Source organism: Pteropus vampyrus, unplaced genomic scaffold (assembly GCF_000151845.1).
Source record: "Pteropus vampyrus isolate Shadow unplaced genomic scaffold, Pvam_2.0 Scaffold339, whole genome shotgun sequence".
Lineage (NCBI taxonomy): Eukaryota > Metazoa > Chordata > Mammalia > Chiroptera > Pteropodidae > Pteropus > Pteropus vampyrus.
Window position 1 is genome coordinate 675061 of NW_011889120.1, and position 11743 is coordinate 686803.

The 11743-nt window shown below is 37.3% G+C and overlaps 1 pseudogene; it reads left to right on the top strand.

The window, feature by feature from the left end:
- The first annotated feature begins 5953 nt into the window (after positions 1–5953).
- Positions 5954–7750, top strand: LOC105304403 (annotated as a pseudogene).
- The last annotated feature ends 3993 nt before the right edge of the window (positions 7751–11743 follow it).

The following is an 11743-nucleotide window of genomic DNA, read 5'->3' on the forward strand; positions in this document are numbered from 1 at the left end:
ATAGCCCAGATGTCAGTACAAAACAAAGGCCCCCAATCCAAGGTAGCATCCCCATAAAATAAAGCCAAGTCCAAAGGCCTTGCTGGTCCAAAAGCACAGGGAGAATCCAGCAGACTTGCTCAGTGAGGGGAGCAGACTGAATGTGGCCCAGGGTAGCGAGTGGGCAGCTGCAGCCTTAAATTTCAAGTCTTACTGTCAAATGGTTGAGAAGGGCAGGCACCTTCCAAACGATCAGTAGTAAGTTAAGGATTCCTCTGTTTTGATTTCCTTTTCAGTCTAAGACAAAATTTCTCTGTGTCACTAAACATAGGCCTCAGACCTGGTGGACCAGGACCAAACTTACTGGTATGTTGAGTAACTGGATGTGCCCCAGGCCAAATGGTTTCTCCCTAATTGAACCATGTGATAGTCTTTTGGGCTTGAAAACTTAGAGTCCTCTCTCTTTCTTTCCTCTCCATTGCCTACCGCCACTGAGTTAGTTACCAGACTGACCTTTCAGTGTCTCCCTCATACTCATTCTTTTTGGCTTCTATTTCCCCACTCAGACCTAACAGTCTCAGTCCTGGACTAAATTGCTTCCTCATAGGACTTTCTGATTTCTGTGCCCCAGTTTTCCACTCTACACTGCACTTTGCTCTCTTTTTTTTTTTACATCTTGATGATTTTAACTTGCCTATAGGATAAGTTTATGTCCCTCATTAGTCCATCCAGACCCAACATTTGGCCCTAAAGTACCTTTCACAATTGTGTCTCCCAACTGCTTCCTTATATGAGCCCTCTGGTGAGTCAAGTATATTGCCATTGGAACACACCTGCTTTCCACATGTGTTTTTGCCTGTATCATTCCCTTGGAAGGCCAGTCTCTCTCCTCTCTGATTATTTAAATTCTATCCTTAAAGATGCAGGTCCACTCTTAATTCACCCAAGATCATCTTGGCCAGAAGTTTTTTGTGTCTCCAGAACTCTCAGTACTTTCTGTCTGTTTCCCTCATCCAGCCCTGTAGTGTATCAGGCTGTTAGTTGGCTTTCATATATGTTTATTGACTTCTCTGTTTAAAATTTTAGATGTTTTGATGGCAAAAGTAGGCTTTCAGCAGTAAAGATATCACTCTAAAGAGCTTAGCACTGCCCTGAAGGTACTAAATTTGCTGGGGATTCAGTGTAGTTACAAGGCTATAGTGTACTGATTCTCAGTATCTTCCAAATATTAGGATCTCTTTGTTCTCTTTTCATTGTCAGAAATTTGTTATCTCCCGTGTGTGTGTGTTATGATTCATTGATTGAAATTTTAAAAAACAATGACCAGAAGCTTTTGTGAATTTGGTAATGCTTTACAATGAAATTTTATTTTGGTATAGCAACACCCACATACATTTGAAAATTAGTAATGTTGTATTCGTAAGATGTTTTTATTTATTTGGTATACAGATAATTCTTAGTGAGCACCCACCTGGTTTTGCTGACCCTCGCAATAATGTTGAATCCTCATGTGTAATGTTGCCCCAATATTTGGGCATGCTGTTGTTGTGGTTGTTGTTATTATTTCATAGAGCTGTTGTGAGACTTAAATGAGATGCCGTATATTAGGTGTATGACACAGTGCTTGGCGTTTAAGAGATTTTGGTCTTTCTTTCCCTTCCCATACTACTGTTAGCTAATTTTGAAGATGGGGACCTTCTGGGATCTTCTGGGCAATTCGATTTAAGTGGGACAGAATTTGGGGCAGTGGATGTGGGGGAGGGATAGCAGTGTCGCTTATAGGGAAAGTGAAAAGACATTAAACATCACGTAGAACAGCAAGTGTTTTACTGTCAGGACTTCTCTACCCTCTTAAATATTATTGAGGGCCCCAAAGAGCTTCTATGTATGTGAAGTTTATTGAGAAATTTTAAAAATATTCCTTTATTATTTCCTTTAAAATAACAATAATAAACCATTACACAGTAACATAAGTAACACATTTTTATGAAAAATATATTTCCCCAAAAGAAAAAACTTAGTGAGAAGAGTGGTATTGTTTTAAATTTTTGTAAATTTCTTTAATGTCTAGTTTAATAGAAGACAGCTGGATTCCCATATCTGTTTCTGCATTCAATCTTTTGTGCTATTTTATATTGGTGAAATAAACGAAGAAAATCCAGGTTTATACAGATTTGTTGAAAAAGGAAGAAGTATTTAAATAGCCTTTCAGATAATTGTGGATATTCTTCTTCGAAACTAAACCAAAACTCAATGAGTGGTAGTTTCTTAAAGGTTACTTACATGATGGAATCTGGAACATATCAATGAAGTTTTCATGCTCTGTTACACTAAAATTCATTGTTGTCTTGATATTTTAAGTGGGTCTTTTAACTGTGCATGACTTTGTAACATCGACCATTGGTCATTTGAAAAAATATTGGTTCACTGAGTTACACAGAACTTCTAAATGTTGACATATTTCATCATATACTCTCAAGAAAGTTATGTTCATTGTTAATCACCACTGATCTCATCAGATGAGTCTTTAGTACTAGGAAACTGTCAGGATTATGGTGGTTGATAGAAAATTTTCACAATTCTAATTTTCATTCAAAAACTTGAATTTTATAACTGGCAACAAATACTGTCAATTGTTTTCCTTGAAGTGACAGGCTAACTTTGTTCATTTTTAAGAAAATATCTGCCAAATACCCAGGATGGAATAGCCATAGTTTGTCACTTGCTCTTTCAAGTGAAAATAGTATTCCACAAAACAAGCAGATAGTTCACCTTCCAACTCAAATGATGGAATAAATGCTTTTCCTTGAGACAGCCACGGTACTTTGGTATGCAGCAGAAGTGCTTTATTTGTACGTTCCTTATTGTCACACAAAATATGAAAAAGACGTGTACTCAAGGGTTTAGATTTAATAAAATTAATAATTTTTACAGCTTTATCAAGGACATTCTCATGCAAAACTAGCATTTTCTTTTTACCGTGTAGCAGTAAAATATACAGTGACTACTAGTATAGTTTGGTACTATTACCTTGCTTAGTGCTAAGATGTCAGCAGTTTTACCCACCACTGCTTGTGTGCCATCATGACAAATGTCAAACTGTGAAAAACGCAAATAGCATCTTAGTATTATTATGGAAATAGTTTTGACCTCAAGGACCCTCAGAAAGGGTCCCTAGAGGGGGTCTGTGGACCACATTTCGAGAACCACTGTTTTAAACTTTTACAAAGGGCCAGCCCTCCTTGGACAAAAAATAAAGCTGCTAGCACATTTGGGAGGTGAGCCAAGGTCTTTTTCACACAGGGCAATTTGCCTTACATTTTGGACCCAAGATGGACTTTTTATTTCTTTGCAGAACTGAAGGCATCTGGCTTGGGAGTATGATTATTCTCCACTCACCTTTAAACTGCCTCAGCTATTACTAAGTCTCTGGCAGTGATATGTTGATTATGTGAATTTAAAGCCCATAGGAGCCAGAAGAATGACAGATCAAATTCCCTTAAATGAGAAATAAAATCCAGGAGCCTGGCAGTGGGACATACGGCTCTCACTCCAGCTGACCTTTGGTGTCACTTGGGTAGAATGACTGCTTCTGGGCCAGATGGCAACGTGGCTTAAACGGAAATGTCTCAACCTGTTTCCTAGCATTAATCGTGCACATTGATACCCCTTCATTGTGCAGTCCATAATTCTCCATCGCCAACCTCATTTAGATTTTTTTTGAGGCAAAGCCGAATTCTAACAGGTCTCCTTGAATCCAAGCAATTTCAAAAGGTCTAATTTCTTTTAAGTCTCCAAACCCAAACCTTTTTATATCCAATCACTATTACAGGCTTACAGACACTGAGTCTTTTGTCAATGGAATTTAACTCTAGCAACTTTTAAGAGCAATGAGATTGAAGAACAGTCTCTATTCCCTAAAGGAGGTGGGTGAATGGAAGCCCATTTAAATTTTGTTTAAAAGCACTAAATAAGAATCAATTTGTAAAGGCAGCTTTTCAAGCATAGCAAGATAGCTTTTTAAACCTGATGGGGATAATGGAAGGTCAATACCCTTTATTTTATCAACAATTTCACTAAATAATATTTATTAAGGGCTTTCAGGTCAGGCTTCTCAGCTATAAACAAGCAAATACTGTAAGCAGACCTATTAGAAGTGCTGAAACGGAGCAGCTCCTGGCTGTGGGATGTCTAGACTAGAAGTTAACATCACTTGTCCACAGTGAAGCATGCTTTCATGACTCAAAAGCGGAACTTAGAATTTATTTCCAAAATAATTCGAAGTACACCCAATGAGCAACAAAAGCAAATTTAGCCAACTGGGAAAGAGAGCTGGCTTTTTTCACCCAGGGTCATGTGTAAGGACAACATTCTGTCATATGAGAAATGTCTCAGTTTAGACAGAAAAACACTGGTTCCAGGAAAGAAAAGAAAATGAGTTATATTTGACACTTTTCCCCCTTTGTATTCATGGACTTTGAATTATATACACATCACCTAGAAAAATACTTAACCCTCATAAAAAGCCTGGCAAACAAGTAATTGTAAAAGAGGGAGCAGAAATCCATACTTTTGTAAGAACCACTTTGACTTACTTAAAAAATACAGCTTTTTTTAAGCCAATAAAATTCCGAATTATCTAAATTTAAATCAACATGTAATGGGAAGCCTGGTTTGAGAGAATAAAGTATGTTGGCCTTAGAGTTTAGGTGTGTTTGGAGACTCCATGAGATGGGCCCATTAGGAATTTATTTGCATGAGGGATGAAGTTGCTTCCTGGGAGTGAATGAATTCTAAGAGAGGATAGCATTGCCATAATACTGAAAAGTTTCAAGAACTAGGGGAGGATATCAGAGGTGAGTGGCATTGTATATTCAAATTTAAACCAGCTACCATGAGCTTGCACTGCCTGAGTCCTTGGCAGGGGGCAATAATTAAGAGCAAGTAAAAACTAAAAAGGGCAATTTCAGAAAAATCTCTTTAACACCTCCGGAAGTGTTAAGTCTGAAGTGCTTTTTAGTCTATGTAATAAAGTGAAAGAAAAGAGGGCAAGGATTCCCTTGATCTTGGACTTAGCAGTACCTCCAGTGAATATTGTTTCTTTGATGGCGTAGCAGTGACTTTGGGCGTTGGTGGGTACTGGTGCTTTTGGTGACTATCTGGGCATTATTGTTTTATTGTATTTTCACCATTGATGTAGTCAAGAATCAACAGCCCAATAAACCAGACCAGAGAAAAGGAAACCAACATAATTTCCTGTCAACATGTAAAATAATAATGGAACTGGGAATGGTTTTCTGTTCCTATGTTAAATGATTCTGAGAAGAAGCAAACTTAACTGTTCCAGGAAATATTTTTTCCTGAAAGATAAAATCATGAGCCAACTAAAAGAGTTTACGTAACAAGAATAACATGTTTCCCATTAATACATCAGTAGTCTCACCTCCCTGTGCTTACTGACTTATAGCTGTCATAGAATAAAATTTGCCCAATTCACCTTACAAGACCTGCCCTAAAACCACCTAGAGCACTCCCTGATACCCTACCCTGCTATCCTTCTTCCGAGATACTATTTAGACGCTGTTAAGGCAGTGTTCTCCTATAGTGCATTAAGTCTAAAAAACTTTCTTTGATTGATCAGTGTTTTTTTTTTTTTCTGGTGTTTGCTAGAGATACTTAACAGTTGATACAGCCAAAAGAGTGAATGTCTGCACATTTGGGAGAGAACCCTTGAGGTGTAGAGGAGCCACAGTTATGGGAGAGGGTGGAACCAAGTGAATATGGTTTGTTGCTATTTTTGTGGCCTTGTTTCTGCTTGCAGGAAGGTGAGACCTGGGGAAATTTGGCCTAAATACCTATAATCATTTAGACAAGGACAGCAAATGTCTAGCCCTGTGAAATGATTATGTTCACTACTTTTTACATGATTCTTCCTTGATAAGATAAATATAGTGCTCCCTTCCTCCAGACAAAGATGGTTTTAAATTCATCGTATAATGGCAAAATCTTAAAGGTGTGTGTATGTATGCATATATATGTACATACACACACATATACATATATGTGCACACATATATAACATGCATATACCATTGAGAGATTTAAGGCAGTTTACAAAAGTGCAACAAGATAAAAATAAATAAGGCAGTATCTGAAGGTAGTGCTCTGTGCTGGGAGCTTATCCTTTTGCCTACTGCTGTGCTCCCCTTCCCCATTCCCATCAGTGTTTTTTGCCAGTTAAAGGCCACTTTCTCTTACGGCACACGCAGATCAGGCTTAGCAACCTCAACGCTGGAGCTCTTTCCCACCCTGTCCAAACTATGCCTGACCCCCTCACCAGAGTAGTGGTATGGGGAAAAGGAGAGGAGAAGAAAGCCCTCAGAGATTAAAGCTACACAGGATGGGGAGGCATCTGACCTCACCTTCACGTCCTGGGCTAGAATAGGGTATGCCAACCTCGATCCTACAGATGTTGATGGTGGATTACCAGCCACTGAGAGTTCTGGATCCTCAGGTGGCCTTGATGTTCAAAGATTAATTCCTGTAAATCTCATTTTCCAGCAGGTGAGCAAAGGCAGACTTTAAGGGCTATGAATGGGATGTGTCCTGGTGAAGAATTTGAAGATAACGAAGAAGGACAATATGACTGTAAAGGAAGTAAACTGTTGAGAAAAAAGAAAGAAAAAAACTCCTGAATATTTTGGGAAGACTTTAAGGTAAACATCATAGGTAAAAAGGATGATTCAGTTCATTTCTGTGACAAATGTGATTTGCTCGTTAAATCTATGGGTGAATGATTCTGTGCAAGCATCCTTTTTGCTATGACTGTGCTAATTTATATGAAAAAAAAATGGAAATAAGATGTGTAGCGTAAGGCTGTAGTATTCCTGTGCTGTGAATTGAGCATACACGAGGTTATATTTTCATGTGTAGCACTGTCCAAGGTTGCAAGAGAACGTATTTGTCTTAGAGAGACTTACAAGCTCATATTAATCACTGTCATAAGAGAGTTGAAAAACTTGTTACCTGTGCTCCACTGGAAAAAGTTCATCCTTTTACTGCCTTGCCAAACACTGAAACCCCTTAAATGCAGCTGGCCAAGGACCATAAGAGGCATATTCCACCAGAGCAGGACACCTTGATGTCACCACCTCCCATGCAGCATGAGCCATACAAGCACTATAATCAGCCACATGAGGGTCTTTGTGCTTCTCCAGTACAATTGTCTCCACCTCCATCTCCTTCAGTCCATCGGGAAACCATTAGTATTGCAACAAGTGAATATAGAAATTTAATAATCATCCTTATTCAGGATGACTCTAATTCTGGTGCTAAGCAACCATCATTTCCTGCTTTATCACCCGCTCACCATCACATCGAATATCAAATTCAACCATCGATATTGCACTATTACTCTATTATGCTTCCAGAGCAACATGCACCACCCCCATCTCCTTCACCAGCAGTGAACCATCCAATGTCATGTTCTGCCCAGGACTCAGGCACTCCTCACTTGGTGTGTAGCTAAGTGCCACCTCCACCCATGACTTTTAATCCATAACCAGTAGCTTCTTCCCCTGGTTATATTATTGCTCAGGTGCCCCCTTATATTAATCCTCCTTCTCCAGGATCTCCTCTTTCTTAAAATGGTGGTCTACCTGTAAGTAAATTCCCTTTTAGCAATCATAATCCTAAGTCTTTATCCTAGTTCACTGAAGAGCAATAAACTCTGAGCTCTCCATTTACACAACCAGATGAATCAAGTGTATGATCTAAATCAAAAGGACTTTTACCTTCTCCACCAATGGAAAGGTGCACTTCCTGGGTCACGTCATTTAGATCAGACAAGGTACAGACTATAGTAACAAAGATAATAGTGTTTTAAACTGAAGAGCTGATGAGGAAAAAACCCTTTAAATGTAGTCAATCTTTTAATTAAACTTTGTTTTAGTAAGGAAAAGCACTTCTTACAGAGATAGCTATAAAACACTTAGGATCTTGTCTCTTAAACCGTTTTACCTTGACTTTAGGATCTATTTCAAGTTCTATACTGTAGTGTAGATAAATGACTCAGTTGAACACAGCCAATTTACCACAGCCCTTAGTGTGGTAAATTGACCCAGAGCTGACCTTTGCAATATGAGTTCCTGAAATAAATTTGCATTGTTTCACTTTTCAAAAGTATTGTTTTTGTTTAGAGTTTGTGTGTGTGTGTGAGAGAGAGAGAGAGAGAGAGATAGTTTGTTAACTTGTGTAAAAGGATTAAATTTCAATATGGTTGTAAAAATGCTATTTTTATGTGAATTTAAGCACAGTCACATACCGCTTTTTAAAAATCATGTTGTGCCACTAATTTCCCAAAGTACAATAAAAAGCCTAGAAATAAAAATCTAGAATATACTATAAGGCAGACAGCTAAATGGTAGAGAATTATTTCACATTTTAGGCACTGAAAATTTGAGGTATAATAAGTATATAATACGTTTCACTTGGATGCCTTTTCATTTTTAGGCAGCTCCAGAAGCACCAAACTACATCGGAATTCCGTACTGTGTTAGATTTATGTTCGTAATGTTAAAAGGCATTACTAAATCATTTGGAAAGATATGGCCAAAGTAATTGACTCTGTAGGCGCCAAGCTGGTGGAGATGCTGTTACAATGCTTGTTAATACTATTTTTTTCACAATGGTTGGAATCACATAATGCACTATACTTATCAGTCTTTAGTAACATTATATTACAGCACTGTTTAAATGGTGTCATTTAGATGAAATGTGTGCTACTGTGCTCATTGTCTTAAACTAAATATTTTGGGCTGAATAGACTTTATTATAGTTCCTTATTTCATGGTAGAGTTTGGTCCTTTTCTTATGGTTTCTTGCTGATTGGCTTTTAAACTACAATTTAAATGCCATGAAGGAATTTGAATAATGTGTTAATCATAGACATTCTTATAGTCACAAACTTGCATTTGCTTGGGTTTCATTATTGTGGGATAAGCGGTTTTCCTCTCCCTTGAAATAAAACTATTAATTCTTTCCTATTTTATTGGTAAAAGATTCTAAACTTGGAACATTTTAGCATGAAGTTAACAGCAAAGGCTACCAGATGACTTTGTATTAGAGAAAAGTAATGACTAAATTATATAAATTTCACTGCTTTATAAGGAACCTTTAGAATCAGCTTTTGCATTATAGGGACTTGCTATGTTCTTGCTAAGATGATCACTTACACTTTATACTGAATTCATATGTATGAATTGAGATAGTATATATCAATTGGGATATTACATTCTTGAGATATATATCATTTGAATAAACCCTAGTAAAGTTTTTCCTCCCCTAGTAGTACTATGTGGATTATTAGATAGTTTATAGTATATGAATTTAGAACATACTTCTTTTTGGCAAAGGATGAACTGATTGCTAATTTATTATTTTATCCTGTTGGATACAGGTGAAACAAATTCTTATTTTGGCTGATCAAATGCCAAGACATCTCTGAGCTTAGAGCTGAAGTTAGAAATAATATAAATGGCCATTTTAACCTTGACCAGCCTGAAATAACAAATACATTTTTTAAAAAAGTAAGTGATTTTTCACACCTAGAAATTTGAGAGTCCAGTGTTAATGCAATATTTCTGGTGAGAAAGCCTAGTTATTAGAAGCACAGAGTGCAATAGTGTGAAATGATGGTAAATACTTCTATCATATTATTATAGGTACTTGGACTGGTACAAACTTGATTCCCTTTTTTGCCCAAGTTTAGGAGCTGTTAAAATCTTACTGTTAATATATAATATCATTTTTTGCTTCCTAGAATAAGAGTCAAATTCACTTTAAGCCTTCTCAATTATCTCTGAAGAGCTCTCTTGCTTTTATTGAAATTCACTAGGGTTGAATGTGGTATGAAACCACTTAGACATTGTATTGTACAAAAAAAAATCAGTATCATGATAAAATTTCACATGTTTAAAAGGTATACTTTAAAAAATGATTTATTTTCAGTTAGGTTTAGGAAATATGTTATACAGCAGAGCAGACCAGGTGAATATGTTATAGTATTCAAAAAATTTTAAATGGCATTAGGAGTAAACTCATCCAGTTATTGTTTGAATGGCTATGCTGGGTAGAAAGTTAACAAAATTAGTGTTAATGTTTCTTTAAGGAAAAAAAATAACACGAACTCTGCCTTATATCAGAAAAGGCATCGAAGCTATAATAGACATGTCTAAATTCAATGTATGTACAGTGCATTTTATTACCCTGAAGATTGCTGAAGTAGCATTTTAATTCTTAAAAAAATTTTAAAATGGATGCATAAATACTAGAAAATAATATTTATAAGAAATAAAAATAAATAACAGTGAAAGGGATAATGAAGGCAGAATAAATAGTAAAATCAAACCCAAGTTAAAGTTGGAACCAAAACAGTTTGAACCAGAAAGTCCTGCACCATTGTTAATGATGGATGAAATGTGGTTAAAGCAAAGAAGCAAGATAAAAACATGCACATTTCACAGAGAGCATAAGCCTGATATTGAGCTTAGTTCTTTTGTGGGTGCTCATAAAATGGCCACTGTGTAATATAGGGTGGCGATTCCTGCTTCTGATAGCATGAGAGAATCTCCTGAAGAGTCGTCTAAAAATAACAGCCTTTGCCTTATTCCCACAAGATTCTGATTCAATAGTTTTGGGGGATGGGAGAGGCTTAGTAATCTGCCCTTTAAGTAATATCCTAGGTGATTTGGAAGCAGCTGCTTGAGAAATTTCACTGGTCACCCAGTTTCCATTCTTGGCGGTCTACCATCCTTTCTCATACACAGCAATCAAGGTAATCATTTGAGAATGGAAATCGGCCCTCAAATGGTTTTGCATTGCACTTCTGGTCCAATTCCTTTTTCATGCCAGTATATGATTAGTCTCCTGGTGAATTTTCCAAACTCGTGACCTACCATTCTTTCTTCACTCCTTCTATTCTAGCCATATAGCCTTTTCTTTGATCCTCAGACAACCAAGGTCGTTCCTGCTTCTGCATTTTGCACTTGCTCTGTTTTCTGCCTGGACCATCTTCTCACAGATAGTTATATGGCTGGTTCTCTCACTTTGTGTCTCTGTTCAAATGCCTTCCTTGCTACTCTGTGGAAAATAGCACCACCCCTACCATCCCTCTGTGTCTCCTAACCCTGCTTTATTTTTCTTTATGGCACCAGTACTACCTGTTGTATAACTTGCTGCTTTCTTATTTTTGTTTCTTCCATGAGAGTGTCATTTTCAAGAGAGGTGGGTCTTTGTACTGGTCCATCAAAGAATGACAATGAGTGATAAGTAATTATGAAACGATTTTGTTTCTTACTGTTTGCTGCTGCATCTTTTTAAATTTTCCTTTACCCCAGGTGAAAATTTGGGCCATCTGATGACTTTTCTCTATACTATTAGATGATAGAAAGCCCTGTTGTTAGTAATTTAAATGTCTAGTCCGATGCAATAGTCAAACTTTGGAATGAATTTAAGGGTAAGGCCTTTCCTCACTTCTCCAGCTGTGGCTGATGGAAAACTAGCAATTGGGGGAGAACGCTGTGGTCAATTTCTTGCCTTACCCACTTTTGCTTTTATTTTTTCTCCCCTGTTTTACTAAGTGGAGGTCTTGATCCTCCAGATTTGGAGTACAAGGGATTGGCGGAGGAGTGGTGAGGGAATAGGAATGGTCTTACTTCATTGGTATGATAAGAAACTGGATTAGTGCTCTTTGGGCCTGACTACG